Source organism: Triturus cristatus, chromosome 1_1 (assembly GCF_964204655.1).
Source record: "Triturus cristatus chromosome 1_1, aTriCri1.1, whole genome shotgun sequence".
NCBI classification, from domain to species: Eukaryota; Metazoa; Chordata; class Amphibia; order Caudata; family Salamandridae; genus Triturus; species Triturus cristatus.
The window spans coordinates 232581226-232600622 of NC_140579.1; the positions used below are offsets into that span (position 1 = coordinate 232581226).

General features: G+C 49.8%; 1 long non-coding RNA gene across 1 annotated transcript in view; it reads left to right on the plus strand.

The window, feature by feature from the left end:
• LOC146870047 (uncharacterized) overlaps positions 1-19068 on the plus strand; it is a 454045-nt gene extending 434977 nt beyond the window's left edge. Inside the window, exon 3 of the long non-coding RNA XR_014958906.1 lies at positions 18779-19068. This is a non-coding gene — a long non-coding RNA (uncharacterized LOC146870047). The remainder of the gene's footprint in view (positions 1-18778) is intronic.
• The last annotated feature ends 329 nt before the right edge of the window (positions 19069-19397 follow it).

The window sequence follows — 19397 nt, forward strand, 5'->3', positions numbered from 1 at the left end:
AAATTAATAAAGAAGTGTTGGGCTAAGGACATTAACAACACTATAGACCAAGCTGAAAAAAGGGGGTTTGAATTAGCAAAGATACTAAGCGAACACACCCTTAGTAATGCCATGGAAGCGCCTCAAACACCTGGTATGGACTATGTCCCTACGTTTAGGGGGCGCGATTGTTGTTCAACCATTGACTTTATTTTTATGTCCTCCGATTTACTGGACCGTGTGTTGGAATCCAAGGTGATAAAGACATCATTTGGCGATCATAACCCCCTCACAGTTACCTTGCATTTAGGCTCTGGCCCTGTATATGCGAAATTTAATGGCGCAAGAGACATTACACCATCAGGTGATGGCCTGCGGCTAAAATGGAGGGGAATTGATAGCGGAGCTATTTTAGAAAATGTGCGGAATGACCATTCTGATTTAATCAACTCTTGTCTACTTTTAAATGGAAATAATAATAGAATAATCACTGATTTTGGCAAACTGTGTTTAGTAATTAAAAAATTGTTGTCAGCCCCACTGCCAAAGATAGCGAAAGAACCAAGATGGTTTGATACAACTTGCTCTATGGCAAACAGGGAACTACGTAAAGCTTTGTCCTCCAAACCAAGGTGCACATTAGAGGTACAGTTGGCCAGGAAAAATTATAAGTTAAAAACAACTGAAAGGAAGGCTGCCCTGCTGACAGAACAGTGGGAAACACTGGTTGTGAGCGCAAATTTGAAGAGCAGTGGCCCCTTCTGGTCAGCTGTCAGGAAGACACGAGACATGGGGAAACACTTATCCCCAATTAGCTGTAACATTACTAGCAGTAGCTGGGAGGCCCATTTTGCTAAAATATATGCTACTCCTTCTAAAGAAGTAATTATCCCTACTTTGAAGGTGTCATGCAGTCTTAAGATTGACCTCTCTGAGATAGTTACAGCCATCAAAGAGAGCCTTGGTAACAAGGCCCCTGGTCCCGACGGACTTCCTATAGATAATATTAAGCATAATACGGATTTATGGGCACCAATTCTCTTTAATGTTTTTAATAGTTTACCCATGGTGCCTATGCCTGACACCTGGGCCACTAGTACCATAGTTCCCATTTTTAAGAACGGCGATAGGTCAGACCCAGCCAACTACCGTCCAATCTCGCTCCTGGACAATACTTTAAAAATCCTTGGACGAGTTATTTATAACAGGATGATAGAGTGGACTGAAGATACAGATTTATTGGATCCGTGCCAGATGGGATTTAGGAGCGGTGTGGGCACGGTGGATCAATGTTTAAACTTGAAATTGATTGTTGATAAGTATAATGTTGCTCGATCAAGCCCAATCTATCTCGCATTTATGGATCTTTCGTCCGCATTTGACCTAGTTAATAGATCCAAATTATGGCTTATGCTTTCTAACTATGGTCTGGACGAAACTCTTGTAAACTTTCTGGCCTATCTTCACACTGACCTCAAAGCGCAAGTCAGGATCGGGTCTGGTGGTGATGTGTCTGGACCCATAAAAATAGGTAGGGGGTGAGGCAGGGGTGCGTTTTAGCACCTCTGCTATTTATTATTTATATTAACGGTCTTGCCAAAGCCTTGAAACAAGTGACGAGAGATGTTCCAATTATCCAGGGGAACCCACTACCAGTTTTATTATACGCAGATGATGCGGTCATTATGGGCCACACTCCTAATGCTCTTCGCTTGCTCGTCAGAGCATTCGTCCAGCATATGGAGACACTAGATCTACGTGTAAATTTAAAAAAATCTTTTATCATGTCTTGTGGACCTGGGAAAAGGAAGCTCAACACTATAAATGTAGGTTCGGATAAACTAGAATCCGTAACCTCTTTTCCGTACTTAGGGTTGGTTTTCGCTGCGAACGGCTCATGGAGTGGGCATTCTGCCCACGCCATGGGCAAGTTCTCGAAAGCCACCAATTCTATATTGAGCCTCCCACGTCCGAAGAAAATAGGTGCCACTAGGGCCATCTTAAAAAATTTTAAATTACAGTGCATTCCTGTGGCTACGTATGGGGCTGAGGTCTGGGGCTCAGGGAGAAACCCAGGGATTCAGCGTGAGGAAAACCGTTTTTGCAGGAAAATATCCTTTTTCTGCTTCTGAATTCATCTGCCATAAAGATATAAATCTCCCCTACGTTTGCGATTTTATTAGAGCCAGACCAGCCCTATTTTGGATTAGGATCTGGACAAATAACTCAGCGACCCTAACAAAAAACATTATAATGGATTGCCTAAAATGTGATCACTGTATGTTAATACCTTGGTTAGCCGAAGTTTCCAAAACATTATGTGCCGTGGATAAAGGCGATCTTTTCTCAGAACCTACTGGAATTGAGAATAATGACAAGGTTGTAGTTAAACAAGCACTTTATGCACTTTTTAATTCAGAAAGAATGGGGAGGGAGTCACTTAAATCTTCTGTTGCCACATATATGGGGTATGATTTGTGTAGGTATCCACTACCATCCTATCTAACTCTCCCCATGTCCAATTGGGAACGATCGTTGCTTTTTCGTTTATGGGCAGGCTCTGTAAAATTCCTGTTGGCTTTCCCTCTGGGGTATCATCACACAGTAGAATACAATCCCTGCCCATGTGATGGCACTAGTAAACAGAATGACATCCACTTCCTATTCTTCTGCAAATTTTATCTAAAATATATCAATTGGTTTTTAACTCCTTATTTTAGAAAATTAAGACCCCTTTCTCTGGGGGAATCCTGTTCATTATTATTTTCCCTGGACACAGATGAACTAATCTTCCGTACTAGCACTTTTCTGAGATTAATAGTACACGCACGCAAAATGATGGAAAATCCCTGAAAATTATTTTATGAGAGTTGTATATTTGAAGATGAATTGTTGTGATTGTGGTGTTTTTATGGATTGTATCATTGTGTAAATGTATTGTTTTTTGTTGTACTTTTATGGATTTTATGAAACCCGAATAAAGGTCTTTTGAATTGAATTGAACTGGTCAGCTGGGCAGTTGCAGGGAGAGAGGCCTCTGGAAGTTTATTGTGTACCTGTAGGCCAAACAGGAGATCAGCCAACTGACCCTTGGGGCCACCTCTGGGGTCCTGGGCTCAAGGTAAGCAGTACAAGTCATAATTCAGGATTCAGAAAGTAAGGAAATCCTTCTTTTGATTCTTCACAGGTCCAGGAGTGTTCTGAGGAGAGGTCTGTGGGATACACATGTATGCCCAGTGCCAGCCTGTGGGTGGGGGAAATACTTTTTCAATCCCTTGAACCAGTTCTGATGAGTTCCTCCCCTTCCACTGTGTGTGTGTAGCCAGCCTACCTGGAGTAACACAAAGGATACAGGCCTAGATTTGAACTTCATCTGCCAGTGACAGGGTAGGCATCCTTTGAACCTGAGGGAGGGGTTGGGCACACCCCCAGGCCATCCTGTAAATGGAGGAGACCCACCTCCTCACACCCAGAGCCATTTGTCCACTGCCTGGAAGCAATACACATCTCACCACAGGTGAGCTATTGGGAGGCAGGTGACAGCTGGACACTGGCAGGACAGCCTTTTGGTTTTAGGCAAGAAACTGGCAACTTTCTAAATGTGCCTTTGCCAGACTAGTGATATACAATATGATTCAACCATTAAGTTGGAGTTTAAATCACTATTGAAACGATCCTTGAAACATTTGTCCACCTATTCCCACACTGAATTTAGTACTTATTAAATGTAATAATATAAACCAGTGTTCCTATGGGAGAGCCAGCCTTGCCACAGTGAAAAATGACTTTGGGTTTTTTTCACTGCCAAAGCATGTGCAACATTAACTATACATGTCCTACTTTTAAATAACATGCACTCTGCCTTATGGGCTTTTAAGTATTAAAAATGAAGGGTTAGGCCAAGAAAAAAGTTCATGTTGCCAGGCCGAAATGGGAGTTTAAAACTCCCCCATCCCGGTTGCAGTGCTACTTTAGTGGGTGGTATGAGTGCTGCTGTCCACTAGTACAGGTGGTGCCATTTACTAGGGACTTACAAGCAAATTACGTGAGCCAATCAAGTGTATAGCAATTTTTGCCTGTTTGAAAGGGAGTGCACAAGTACTTAACCACTGGTTAGCAGGGGTAAAGTGCACAGAGTTCTATGGCCAACAGCAACAGGCTCAGAAATAGAAGGCAAACATCTGGAGGAATACCACACACAAGATGGTCATTTCCAACGTGTGTCCCACCCAACAGAAGGCAAGGAGAACTACCCACACTCCAGGGGGTGGGAGAGGTGTGGCACAGCGGCCAGGACGGCTGTCTCCGGAGCATGGGGCTCACGGTTCGATCCCTGGTCCTAGCGGCAGCTCAGCCCAGAACCATGTGACTCTGGGCAATAACTTGCTTAATCTTCCCAAAGGCCCCCAGCGCCTTGAGACCCTTTGGGGTGATTATTTCATGCTTTACAAATACCGGGTAAGGTTATAGATAAGGCCATAAAACCTGGAAAGACCATTTGAATTGGCATGGTCAATCTCAAGGCAATGTTTCACTGTGAAGTCCATACCCTTTAGGGAGATGGACAGTTTTAGATTCCCACCCTGCATTTGCATTAGCCATATGGGTGGATCTGTGGTCTGTCTGAACTCAGAAGTGAGTCCCAAACAAGTATGGTCTCAACTTCTTCAGTGCCTAAACCACTACAAATCCTTCCCAATTGTATTCCACCTGGGTTGCTTGAAAAGTAGTCTCATGCTCATGAAGGAATACAGGTTGGTCCAAGCCCTCATTGTTTAGCTGTAGCTGTAACAAGACAGCCCCAGTCCTATGCTCTGAGGCATCCATATGAACTGGGAAATCTTTAGAGAAGGCAGGGACTCTGAACACTGGTGCTGTGCACATGGCTTCCTTCATCATATCAAATGCCTTGTGGCACACCTTAGTTCAGATTTCCTTTTTGGACTGTTTCTTGGAAGTCAGATTAGTTAAGGGGGTGTCATGCCTGTCGCTTCCCTGAGCCATCGTCTGAGTGCAGCAGGGGTGGAGTATGTAATGAATAAAATGGGCATCAACAGAAGCTGCTTGGCGTTCTAGTTGTTTTTGGCCTGCAGCTTCCTGTAGTCACTTCACCTACCTTCACTTCCTGGTCGTACTCGCTGGTTGCATCATCCTCCATCAACTCCTTATTGTGGCTACGTTCCTTCATGGTGCATAGGGCCTGTTTTCCTAAAGCAAGTTTCAAGTTCCTACAGATTCTGTCTGAGTAATGTGCTAACACGCTTTGCAAATCTTGCATGAACTGTTTCAAGTTGAAACCTTATCTGACTCTGAGCTCTGTTGCACAGCTACTGTGGATTCTGTGAGAGATGTGTTGTTTCTTGCTTATCTAAAGGAATCACAGAGATACTGAAATTACTATTGAGCATATTGAAATGGTTACTTATGTACTGTTACATTGAACTCACAGCCTTATCCCTTGCTGTTGCTTAAGGCTTGTTATTTTTTCATTTTTCTTTGGTGTTTTTGGCATTGTTATATGGCTGAATCAGAGGCGCATGTAGTAATGAACTGTACCTGTATATACTTTGTCTTTTCTTCATATATTTGATTTTCCAGCCATGTCCCATGAGTCTAAAATAGGAAGACATTATTAATACATGAGGTATGCTATAATCATTGTATGATTAACATTTCATGAAGTTCTATTATGACCTCTATTACATGTACACCAGTTCTTTATTTCCTTTTTATCTTTAGATATATGATAGTACCAGTTGACATTTATATATCTACAGATAGAGGTAATTCACTTACTAGCATGACAAGAGAATCTGGATTTCATTAAAGACCTGGAGGCTAACATTATGCATATTTCTTATAATGCTAACTCCAATCAGCCATGTTGGACCTGGCCTCGTGGCGTGGTCCTTAACCCCCTGGATTGTGGCCGTTCCCCGCCCCGGCCGTCACGGGCCACCCGTCTGGACTGCACCAAGGCCCTTCACCCGGAGCTGCACGTGGTCGCATACTCCTCGTGGCTCCGCCATCTTGTTGGCATCCACGTCACACCGTGCCCCAGCCGGCGCGACCCCGCTCAACCCAGTCTCGACCCCAGCGAAGCCCCGACATCGAGGCACCACGAACTGGCCAGGGGGTGCCGCAGGAACCATTCATCGCCCCGGCGGAGGACAGTATCGATGGGACCCCCAACTGTCCTCCCCTCTCGAGGTGTGATCACCCTGCAAACTCCCATGGGCCTGGCGCCTCTCCTGCTGGGCGTCTGGCCACCTCCACCCGGCCACTCCGCCCCCTCGGGCGCATAGGTCCGGACATCAAAGGGCTCCAGACCTATATCTGGGGCGACCCCACCACAGCTCGGCAGTTGTATCCCGGAGTCGAGAGCCCTGCTGATCGAATCGCGGCTGACCCTACGGAGACAAACTCTTGCCGGAACCATCACGAGCCCTGCTGACTGCGTCGCGGCTCCCTCCTGTGAACCCTTTTCTGAACCACCTGGAACATCGGAGCCCTGCAGACGCTGTCGCGGCCCAACCTCGCTGGAACCTTCCTCGGAGCCCTGCTGACGACGTCGCGGCTCGAGCTGAGCAGAAACCATCTTGAGAGCCCTGCTGATTGAATCGCGGCTCTCCCTGAACTGTACGCCAGAGCCCTGCTGACGCCGTCGCGGCTCGACCCCTCCGAGATCGGAGGTCCTCCAGCGTGAGGATAAGAACTGGGCCCCAGGTACCCTCGTACCACATTCCTGCCAAAGACTGTCCCGCTACCCCTACCCTTCCAAAGAGACATTGAGACTTTTGGTGGATCCCTCGATCCCTTCGTGTAAATATTGAACTCGTAACCTTTTATTGATGATAAAGAATTGCTTGTCTTGAGACAACCTCCTTGAGTCCGGTGTGGTGGTGTTACTGTGCTAGTACGGGATAGGAGAAGGATCTCTCAGGAGACTTCTCGGCAGCGCTCGGCTACTTCGTGCAGTGAGAGGGCCCCCCCCTTGGTGGTCTCACCGACTCCTCGGGGTCCGCCTTCCAACATTTGGTGGCCAGCGACGGGATCCGAGCCGAACGCAGTACGTACCAGCCAGTACCCACTAGCTACCCATCCAAACGAATAGCATCATGAGCAGCCAGGAAAACAACGCGACAATGGAGTTCCAGCCCGAACGGCTGGAAGAATATACGCACAAAGAATTAAAACAGTTCTGCAGAGACAAAGGCATTGCAACCACCAGCCTCGGTACCAAGGAAGAGATGCAGAAAGCTCTGAGGGCATGGTTGGAGGCTGGGGCAGGCCCCTCCCAGGAAGAAGGGCCCTTGCCCCTGACGGAGACCACAGCAACCGCACTGACCCCGGCAACCGGAGGAAGAAAGAGCCTAGAAACCGGCCTCTCCGAGGAAGAAATACGAGAGCGGGAAAAGGTCCGGAGCCACGAACTAGAGCTCGCCCGACTGCGGCTGGACGGCGAACTCCAGCTGGCAGAAAAGAAACTGGCCCTCGAGCAGCTACGCCTTCAAGAAGAAATAGAAGAGAAGAGACGACACCGGGAGTTGGAGGAAAAAAAACTAACTCTTGAGCACGAGCGCAGTCTCAAGGAGCTCGAGATCAAGGCCAAGAACGGAGGGACCAACACCCCCAGTACTAGAGACACTCTACCGCCCCCCGAGGCCAAGGTGCATATCCCGAAGGAGGTCGTCAAGGAGTATTACAAGAATGACGATATCCAACAATGGTTCAAGGCCTACGAGGTGGCCATGACCTCCCATCGGGTGCCCCGAAAAGACTGGGGCGCAGGCCTGTGGGGGCGATTCCTGAGTGAAGGGCGGGACACGCTGCTCCAGCTACCGGAGGAGGTGATGACCTCCTACGATCACATGAAGGAGGCCCTGCTCACCCGCTACGGGCTAACAGCGGAGATGTACCGCCAGCGGTTCCGAGACTGCAAGAAAATCCCGGGTACCACATCGGTGGAATATGTGGACTTTTTCAGTCGGGCCCTAGAAGGGTGGATCAAAGGCAGCAAAGTAACCACCTACGGACAACTGGTCGACCTCATCGTCTGGGAACATCTTTCCAACAATTGCTTCGTGGAACTGAGACAGCACCTCCTCGACAGCAAAATGACCGACCCGCGAAAACTTGCCGTCGAGGCCGATCGATGGGTCAACTCCCGGGTCCCCCGGAGCTCAATGGGGGAGTACCAGAGGAACCCCAACGGACCCCCACGCCAGCGCGGTGGGGGGGGAGGGCCGAACAGGAACCGAGACCCTCCCGCTGGGGCCCCCAGGAGCCCCCCTCGAGGGCCACCGCAGCCACATCTCTCCCCGAGCCTAGCGCGAAGGGTGGGCCCGGCCCGACCCGGACCACGGCCACCAGTGACCTGCTATGGCTGCCAACAAACCGGACACTGTGCCAGCGACCCGGCCTGCCCCCTGAACCGAAGAAACGGGGCCGGCGGGCCCCCGCCCCGGCAGCTGACAGCCGCCGCCTTGGGGGGAGAGGAGGAAGAAGAGGCCCTCAACCGAGAAAACACTGAGTGGGAGCCGGCAGCCATGTCCCTGGTCTGCCTGGGTAGCCGAGAGATGGTACCCTGCACCCCCATCCCAACCAACACCCAGAAGTACCGGCAGCAGGTCACGGTCAACGGACAACGGGCCGAAGCCCTTCGCGACACCGGCGCCAGTATCACCGCTGTCCGCTGCCACCTGGTGACCTCTGAACAGATTCTACCGAATGTGCTGTGCCCTGTGCGGACGGCCGACAACAGTGAAAGCCTATGCCAGATGGCCCTGGTCCCCTTCGAGTGGGGAGGGGTGACGGGCCTGCTGAAGGTGACGGTGCGCGACGACGCCCCGGTCGACTGCCTCCTGGGGAACGACTTGGAGAGTTCCCCCTGGGCTCAAGTAGAACGACGAGAGCACCTCCGAATGTTGGGACTGGCTGATTGGGCCTGCGCCATCACCCGGTCCATGACCGCCCAGGCCCCCCGCTCCTCCTCGACCTCCGGGACTGCCCGACCCGAGGGGCTCACACCCCCTCCCGCCAGCAGCGAGGAGGAGGCGGACACCGACCCCGGGCCCAGCGAATCCTCCCCCGAAGAGATGGCTTCTCCGAGCGCCCTACCAGAACTGACGCAATGGCAACATGAAGGGGGCCCCACCCGAGAGCAGTTCCAGCAAGAGCAACAGTCCTGTCCCTCTCTCGAAGGGGTCCGACAGCAGGCGACCGCGCAAGCCAACGGTGACCAGACCGGCACCCACTGGATCTACTGGGCCGAGGGCCTGTTGTACAGTGAACAGAAAGTGGCAGAACTCGGGGCCGGCCGCGTGTTGGTGGTCCCCCTCCGCTTCCGGGAGTTCCTTCTCAACCTGGCCCATGATGTGCCCCTCGCCGGACACTTGGGGCAAGACAAAACGTACAGTCGTCTGGTGACCCACTTCTACTGGCCCCGGATGCGGAGAGATGTGGACAACCACTGCCGGTCCTGCCAGACCTGCCAAGCCAGCGGAAAGACGGGGGGTCGGGTCAAGGCCCCCCTCCAGCCCTTTCCCGCCGTCAGCACCCCGTTTGAACGAGTCGGAATCGACATTGTGGGACCCCTGGACCCCCAAACCGCCCTGGGCCACCGCTTCATCCTGGTCCTCGTGGACCACGCCACCAGGTACCCGGAGGCGGTCCCGCTCAGAACTATAACGGCCCCTGTGGTAGGCCGGGCCTTGATGGGGATCTTCTCCCGAGTGGGATTCCCCAGCGAAGTGGTGAGCGACCGTGGCACGAACTTTATCTCCAGGTACATGCGGTCCCTGTGGCAACAATGCGGGGTCACATACAAGTTCACGACCCCATATCACCCTCAGGGGAACGGACTGGTTGAGCGGTTCAACCGAACATTGAAAGGGATGATCCAGGGCCTGGAAGAACCCCTCAGGCGGAAATGGGATGTCCTGCTGCCCTGCCTCCTGTTTGCCTATCGGGAGGTCCCGCAGAAGTCCCTGGGGTTCAGCCCGTTTGAACTATTGTATGGGCACCCGGTCCGCGGACCACTCAGCCTGGTCAAGGAGGGCTGGGAGATGAAGCCCCGAGGCGCCCCTCCTGACGTCTACCGATACCTCCTGACCCTCCGAAACCAGACCCGCAAGTTCCGAGCCATAGCCGAAGCCAACCTCGAGGCCAGCCAGGAGGACATGAAGCGGTGGTACGATCGCAACACTTCTACGGTAGAATTCGAGCCCGGTCAGAAAGTATGGGTCATGGCCCCGGTCGAACCCGGCGCCCTCCAGGACAAGTGGACCGGGCCTTTCAAGGTGGTGGAGAAGAAAAGTCCCGTCACCTACCTGGTCGATCTGGAGTCCCCCCGGAACCCCCTCCGGGTCCTACATGCGAACAGGCTAAAACCCCACTTCGCCCGGACCGAACTGAGCCTGCTGCTGGCGACCGACGAGGGGGGCGAGGACGACTCCGGGCCCTTGCCCGACCTCTTGCAATCCGACAGTCACGATGGATCGATCGAAGGGGTCCAACTCGCCTCGTCCCTGACCCCGGAGCAGCGCAACGACTGCCAGCGATTACTGCGGGACTACGCAGCCCTCTTCTCTCTCACCCCGGGGGTGACCCACTGGTGCGTCCACGACGTCGACACCGGGGAGAACCCCCCCATACGACACAGAGCCTACCGGGTGCCTGACCGAGTGCGGGCCTGCATCCAGGCCGAAGTAGCGAAGATGCTGGCCCTGGGGGTCATCGAGCCTTCCGACAGCCCGTGGGCCAGCCCTGTCGTCCTGGTGCCCAAGGCCGCAGCTCCCGGTCACCCCCCGGAGTTGCGATTCTGCGTGGACTACCGAGCCCTGAATGTAGTAACCAAGACGGACGCACACCCGATACCCCGGGCCGACGAACTGATCGACCGCCTAGGGGCCGCTCGCTACTTGAGCACGCTGGACCTCACCGCCGGGTACTGGCAAATCCAGCTCACCCCCGGCGCCCAAGAAAGATCCGCCTTTTCGACTCCGGATGGGCATTACCACTTTCGGGTGATGCCCTTCGGAATGAAGAACGCCCCGGCCACCTTCCAAAGACTGGTGAACAAGGTTTTGGCCGGGCTTGAGGCCTTCAGCGCGGCCTACTTAGATGACATTGCCGTGTACAGCAACCACTGGGCCGAGCACCTCCTCCACCTGGAGGCCGTCCTGGCCGCCCTCCAGCGGGCCGGGCTCACAATCAAGGCCAGCAAATGCCAAATCGGCCACGGATCCGTGACCTACCTGGGCCATCAAGTGGGGAGCGGGCAGGTGGCCCCCCTCCAAGCGAAGATAGATGCCATCCAGACCTGGGAACCCCCCACTACCCAGACCGCTGTCCGGGCCTTCCTGGGCCTCACCGGATACTACCGGCGGTTTATCCGGGACTATGGGAGCATTGTTGGCCCCCTCACAGAGTTAACGTCCAAAAAACAGCCCAAGAAGGTACACTGGACACCCCGCTGCCAAACAGCCTTCGACACCCTCAAAACGGCCATGTGTACTGCTCCGGTGCTGCAAGCCCCGGACTACCAGAAGGAGTTCGTGGTACAGACGGACGCCTCCGAGTATGGGGTCGGGGCCGTCCTCTCCCAAACTGACGAAAGGGGGCTCGACAGACCAGTGGCCTTCATCAGCCGGCGACTACTGCCCCGGGAGCAACGCTGGAGCACTATTGAGCGCGAGGCCTTCGCTGTGGTGTGGGCCCTCAAGAAGCTCCGGCCCTACCTCTTTGGCGCCCACTTCCGGGTCCAGACCGACCACCGGCCCTTGCAATGGTTAATGCGAATGCGGGGCGAGAACCCCAAGCTGCTGCGATGGTCCATCTCGCTACAAGGGATGGACTTTGACGTCGAACACCGGCCCGGCAATGACCACGCCAACGCCGACGGCCTGTCCCGCTTCTTCCGCCTTGACGAGGAGAATCCCCAAGGAGATGGGTGACTCTCCATGCCTTCGGCTGGGGGGGACGCCTGTTGGACCTGGCCTCGTGGCGTGGTCCTTAACCCCCTGGATTGTGGCCGTTCCCCGCCCCGGCCGTCACGGGCCACCCGTCTGGACTGCACCAAGGCCCTTCACCCGGAGCTGCACGTGGTCGCATACTCCTCGTGGCTCCGCCATCTTGTTGGCATCCACGTCACACCGTGCCCCAGCCGGCGCGACCCCGCTCAACCCAGCCTCGACCCCAGCGAAGCCCCGACATCGAGGCACCACGAACTGGCCAGGGGGTGCCGCAGGAACCATTCATCGCCCCGGCGGAGGACAGTATCGATGGGACCCCCAACTGTCCTCCCCTCTCGAGGTGTGATCACCCTGCAAACTCCCATGGGCCTGGCGCCTCTCCTGCTGGGCGTCTGGCCACCTCCACCCGGCCACTCCGCCCCCTCGGGCGCATAGGTCCGGACATCAAAGGGCTCCAGACCTATATCTGGGGCGACCCCACCACAGCTCGGCAGTTGTATCCCGGAGTCGAGAGCCCTGCTGATCGAATCGCGGCTGACCCTACGGAGACGAACTCTTGCCGGAACCATCACGAGCCCTGCTGACTGCGTCGCGGCTCCCTCCTGTGAACCCTTTTCTGAACCACCTGGAACATCGGAGCCCTGCAGACGCTGTCGCGGCCCAACCTCGCTGGAACCTTCCTCGGAGCCCTGCTGACGACGTCGCGGCTCGAGCTGAGCAGAAACCATCTTGAGAGCCCTGCTGATTGAATCGCGGCTCTCCCCGAACTGTATGCCAGAGCCCTGCTGACGCCGTCGCGGCTCGACCCCTCCGAGATCGGAGGTCCTCCAGCGTGAGGATAAGAACTGGGCCCCAGGTACCCTCGTACCACATTCCTGCCAAAGACTGTCCCGCTACCCCTACCCTTCCAAAGAGACATTGAGACTTTTGGTGGATCCCTCGATCCCTTCGTGTAAATATTGAACTCGTAACCTTTTATTGATGATAAAGAATTGCTTGTCTTGAGACAACCTCCTTGAGTCCGGTGTGGTGGTGTTACTGTGCTAGTACGGGATAGGAGAAAGATCTCTCAGGAGACTTCTCGGCAGCGCTCGGCTACTTCGTGCAGTGAGAGGGCCCCCCCCTTGGTGGTCTCACCGACTCCTCGGGGTCCGCCTTCCAACAAGCCACTTAGAAGCAACACATCGTAATGTGAAACACATCTAGAAAAGAATCTTCCAGTTGTACAATAGCCATGCACATAGGATAGTTTGCCTCATTTAAATGCGGCTCCAGGAAGATAAGTAAATTTTCTCTTCACTTTCATGTATGACCTTAATCTTCTAAAATGGGCCACCACTACATGTGCATTATGTTTTCTCAACTGAATTTGTATACCATTCTGAATAGAATTTTGCCCTTTACAACTTAATTTGTATATCTTTCTGAAAAGACTTGTGCCTCTTTGGCCTCAAACTCATCTTAAAACTCAGCTCACACCTAACCGATTTCTAATTTATGGAAATCCTGCCCCCCCCCCTCCTCTCCGTTCTCACCCTGGACCTCACCCTGCGTTTCCACACAACCACAGGCTTCCCTGAAATGCAGACAAGTGAGGAACTCCAAAAACGAAAATCAATAATTAAGATAAAAAATGTATTTAAAAAAAAAACTTTTACCACTGTCGCGGGTCAGAGTACTCACTCTGGTTCAATAAATAGCATTTAATTGTGTCTCCTCCTGCCGCTTCAGCAACGACGCGTCGGAAGGAAATCTGAGGAAAGTACCTTAGCAAGGGCTGCACATGCAGCACACAGAGACCACTACAGTCAAATCCGATGCAAGCAACACCCCCAGACACTGAGAAAAGACCCCCAACAATGCCCTAATTTTACTCCTGGTGCAGCTGGAGGAGACTACGACATAAAAGTGTCCCAGGAACACCTTAATAACTACGAGGCTGCCCTGGGTGCTAATTAAAGCGTTTCCCAGGCAACCTGATGTAGTTGAGGGGCTACCTGGGCAATGCAGTAAATCAACAGCTGATCGCTCATAGCATATCCAATGTCAGGAAGTCTGGCAGTTGGACGCTCCCGTGATCAGCTGCTGACTACGACCGCAAGTACCCAAAAGCTAATTTTACACCAAAAACGTCAATTTACAGTAAAGGAGCATAACATTTAAGAGACCTGATGTAACAAAACCTTAACTTACATAAGCTCCTCTAATAAAGCCTTAATTTACATAAGCTCCTCTGAACCTTTCTAATAAGTCAGGTTGCCTGTCTTCTAAGACATCTCTATATATTACTTAGTACTACAACCCGTAAAGTGATATAAAATATAACATGTCTGATTTAGGTAGAATCAGATGATCTTGAGGTACCTACACCTAACATCAATAACGAAGAAATTAAAAAGATTATTCAACAAGAGATGCGCACCTGCATGCGTTAAACGCTCAACCAGTGCATGTCAACCAAAAGACCCTTAATTGAGGAAGAAGATGGCACTATTGAAACCCAGACCGGCAAAAGCAGGGAATACAATGAAAAAGGGGGCAAAAGATTAAAGAAAAACAACATTGAAAGAACAAGCCCGATGAGCACATTGGGAGGTCTAAGCACCTCAAATAATTTGGGAAGTCTACGCATCTCATCATAAAAAGGAGGTCTAAGCACCTCAAACTATAAGGGAGGTCTACACACTTCAAAAGTATCAAGCAATACAACCTATCAAGGTGTCAAAAACGGCACACAATATCTAAGTGCTCGTCATGATATACAAGATCTTAAAATTGTACCACAAGGCCACCAAATCATGAACCCGTTGGATGAATATATCCTTGACCTAGACCAGGATGATCTAGACTTTGAGTTTCCCCTATCAGAGGAAGAGCTCCTTCATCCTCTAAAGAAATTATAACCAACCCACTGGGTGAGATGTTCTCGCCACATAATATCAGAAATCAGAGGAGCTCAGAATGGCGGCCACAAGATCATGTAGCCAAATTCATAAAAAGATGGAATAGGAATCCCCTAGAAAGAGAAACGAGATAGAACCTAAAGCCTGAATGTCTCAGACTAGTGATTCTAGAAAAGGTATGCCTGACACCCATCCTTGACCCAAAATTAATTAAATTCCTATTCAAACTGGGTAGAAACCCCAGGTAGGGCATGGAAAGGTCACTGAAGGCCTGCCAGGATCGCATGCTTGATATTTTAGGCCCACTGACTAAAATAATTGATATGGCAGAAGACAGCCACATTAAAGGTACACCGTTAGACTTAGATCTACTAAGAGGATGGAGTCAGAGAACCCTGATTCTATTAGGGGACGCGAATGCAGGGATAAATGCAAAGCGACGAAAAGTACTCCTTACCAAGATCAACCCTAAACTGAGTGACATGGCTGATAAAGAACCCTCAGCAAACCCCAAAGGACTCCTATTCTGAGTGGACATGATCAAGACCGTAGGCAAATAAGTTGCAACCTTCACAGCCCTAGACAAGGCTCAGAACAGCATGTGCTGAGTATTCGACCCTAGTGTTTTTGCCAGAGCTGACACAAGGGGCCGCTCTATTGGCCATGCCTACCAAAGGCCCTACTACAGACAATGATGTTTCGGTAGACCTTACCAAGTGAATATCCCCTCACCATTCTACCCCCACAGAGGAAAACCCTACCACTCTAGATGATTCAGAGCACGCAGACAAGGCTCCAGTAATTTCCAGAGTGAGTACCAACACCCCTCATTCTTCTTATTTCCAGGGATAGGTGGGAGGTCGACTCAGATTCCTTTTACAGACTTGGAAAACAATTACACAAGACCCCTGGGTTTTAAAAACCATTCAAGGCTTCAAAATAGAATTTTCTAAAACATTGACACAATCCTCACCCCAACAAACCTAGTACGGACCACAGAACAACAGAAAATAGTAGAGTAAGAGGTAATGTCCATGATAGAGAAAGGAGCATTATAGAAGTACCATGGGATCGTATGAAAATCGTTAGCACTCTCTTTCTGGTAGAGAAAAAAGACAAGGGTTGGAGACCAGTCATAAACCTGAGAGAATTTAACAAATCTCTCACCTACAGGCACTTCAAAATGGAGGATATCTACCTCCTCAGGGACATGTTTCTAGAAAAGGACTGGCTAGTGAAGTTAGACTTGAAAGATGCCCACTTCACAATCCTCATAGCCCCAGAATCCCAACCTTACCTCCTATTCACATGGAACCATCATCTATTCCAATTACAGGCTCCCCCCTTCGGGCTATTCTCTGCTCCCTGGTGTTTCACCAAGGTAATGAGAGCTATAGCATCTTTCTTGAGAGAAAGAGGGATACGACTGATTGTCTATTTCAATGACATTCTCAATATGTCCCAACACCACCCTCAGATTCTTCAAGACCTGAATACAGCAGTAAATCTTATAAAGAGCCTTGGCTTCATAATAAACTGAGAAAAATCTATCATGACTCCCTCGCAATTTCTGGAGTTCTTGGGATTCACAGTAAACACAGTAACATCACTTTCACTACTACCCAAGAAGAAAATCACGAAAATACGCAAAGAAATACAACTTGTATTAAAACGAGACCTCTTGTCCCTAAGAGAACTAGCCAGACTCCTGGGCCTCCTGTCTTTCTCTATCCAAGCTATCTTTCCGGGACCTTTACATTATCGAGCCCCTCAAAGAGTGAAGGCGAAAGCCCTCTGTGCTGGACTATGGTACAGAGACAAAGTAACCCTAGACCACGAAGCCATATCAGAACTGAACTGGCGGTTAGAGAATCTAGATACCTGGAAGGGCAAAGCCATTTTTGGAAACTCCCCGGATTTGATTCTGGAGTCAGATGCGAGTCTTCATGGCTGGGGAGCGTGCTCACAGAATCAGAACATGGGAGGTCTATGGTCCTATACAGAGAGCTCACACCACATAAACTACCTAAAGTTAACTGCTGGCCTTTACGCTCTGATGAGCTTCAAACAATCCTTACAAGGCAGATCAGTTATTCTAAAAATGCACAACATATCGGCTGTGGCATGCATAAATCGCTTAGGGGGTACAAAATCCTCAGAACTATCGAATCTAGCCAAAAAATCCTGGATGTTCTTTCTAGAATACAAGATAGCCCTGAAAGCAGAATACTTACCGAGGAAAAGCAACATCACTGCAGACTGGAATTCGAGATCACTCCTAGACCACAGCGACTGGAAACTCAACGTGGAAGCCTTCAGAACTCTAAATCAGTTCTGGGGCTCTCTGGAAATAGATCTTTTCACAAGCATACTGACATTCCAACTGCAGAAATATTTCAGCTGGATGCCAGAACCCCGGTGCTCAAGCAGTAAATGCCTTTCTCCAACCATAGAAAGGAATTCCAGCATACGCATTTCCCCCATTTGCAATGATCCAGGGAGCCCTTCAGAAAGTGAGACAAGACCATTGCTCCTTAGTACTAATAACCCCTTTCTGGCCCTCCCGGGAGTGGTTCCTGATGAGTTTGGAATTAGCCTGCGAAATACCCTTTCTACCCCCAGCCGACATATATACAGAAGGGAACATCCCCTAGTCCAGACAGGGACTTTGAACCTTCTTGCCTGGAAAGTGTAAGGAAATCTAATGAAATCACAGACCTTTCGAGACAAGCTACTGTACTCCTCCAAGAGTCATGGGCTTCTGGAACCCACTATAGATACAATGGCATCGGGAGATCTTGGGTGCGCTGGTGCCTGGAGAGGAGCCTGGATTCTGTGGAGGCTCCTATCGTACATGTAGCAAACTTTTTAGTTGAACAATATGAGAGAGGGCTTACTTACAGATCAATTAATTGCTACAGATCAGCTATTTCAGCAGGCCATACTCTCATAAACGGCAATACCAGCAGGTAAAATGCCATAATGTGCAGAATTATGAAAAGTATCAGACTAAGGAGACCTCCTAAACCTAAATACAAAACCCTATGGGATGTTTAGTTACTACCAGACCTTTTCACCACCTGGCCTGAGAACTGATACCAAGATAAGAAGAAACTTTCCATAAAACTAGCCTCTCTACTCTGCCTAATACCCTGCCATAGAATATCAGATGCTATAGCACTAGAAGTAACCTATAGAGTCTATGATGCCTTGGTGTCAATTTTTAGATTATTTAGAGAACTAAACTATGTCAGATTCAATTTTCTACCCAAAGTTTAATGCATGCAAAAAACTTTGTGTGGTAGATTGTATGAAAGAATATGATGCAAGAATGAGTGAACATCGTGCGCATGGTGTTTACCAATTACTTATCTTTTTCGTCAAACCCTTCAAACCCATTACATTAGCTTCTATAGCAAGATGGATTAAATATGCAATGCAAGTACTGGTATTGACCTAAAAAGGTTCCAAGCACACTCAATAGGGGTGCTATGGCTTGTAAATCATTTTGGAAAGGGGGTAATCTAGATGACATTCTTAAAGCAGCTGATTGGTCAAATTCGAACACTTTTGCTAAACACTACTGTAAACCTATTGAACATATATCAGATGTAGTGTTACAAAACTACCAACAGGTATAATGGTAGCCTCCGGTCTTGTAATGAAATTGCGATTCTCCTAATAACATTAAAGACACGGAGGCTAACATTATCCCACCCTTCCCTTCCTGTGGGTGGATAAATAAATTACTGAACAATAGATGCATGATTTATGATGCAACCTTTATACAATGTATTGTTGAAAGTTTCATACAACCTTTTTTAGATGGATTGTTAAAAAATTCGTATAACTTGCCTGCTTTGATATTACACCTTTCTCAGTTACATGACAACAGAGCACTTATACTCTTTCTTATTTCAGATAACTCAACATAACTGATTCATCTATTCTGCTGTTTCTGCAAGGAAGATGCTCAGAAAGAATTAACTCTGTGATCCCTTCATTCAGTCTTCATTGTTTCTATCCATTTGGAATGCACAACAGAAAAAGAGAGAAGAAAGAAGAAAAATAAAGAAAATGTTATACAGAAGAAGACTTACCTTATTACCTCGCATTTAAAAGAGGCAGACTGTGTGCATGGCAATTGTACATCTGGAAGATTCTATTCTAGATCTGATTCACTTCATGATGTATTGCTCCTAAGGGGCTGCTTGGAGAAGGCATTAAAAGAAAATGCATAATGTTAGTCTCCATGTCTTTAATGAAATCCAGATTCTCTTGTCATGTTATTAAGAGAATCGCAATTCTCTAAAAATGACTTAGTACCTGTGTGACTCCCCTCTTCCATTTCCCTCTTCACCTTCAATCTGGGTTAGCTTTGAATACTGTTGGGTCATCTTGGTCAATAGGGAGGATGGGACCTTACATCGTGGCCTCTCCCACTGAAAATCCAGTTGAGAACTTGACAGGGGGCAAAAATGGTGCCATAGTCCTTAACAATTCTCCTGCAATACCCAGTGAGGCCCAAGAAAGCTCTCAC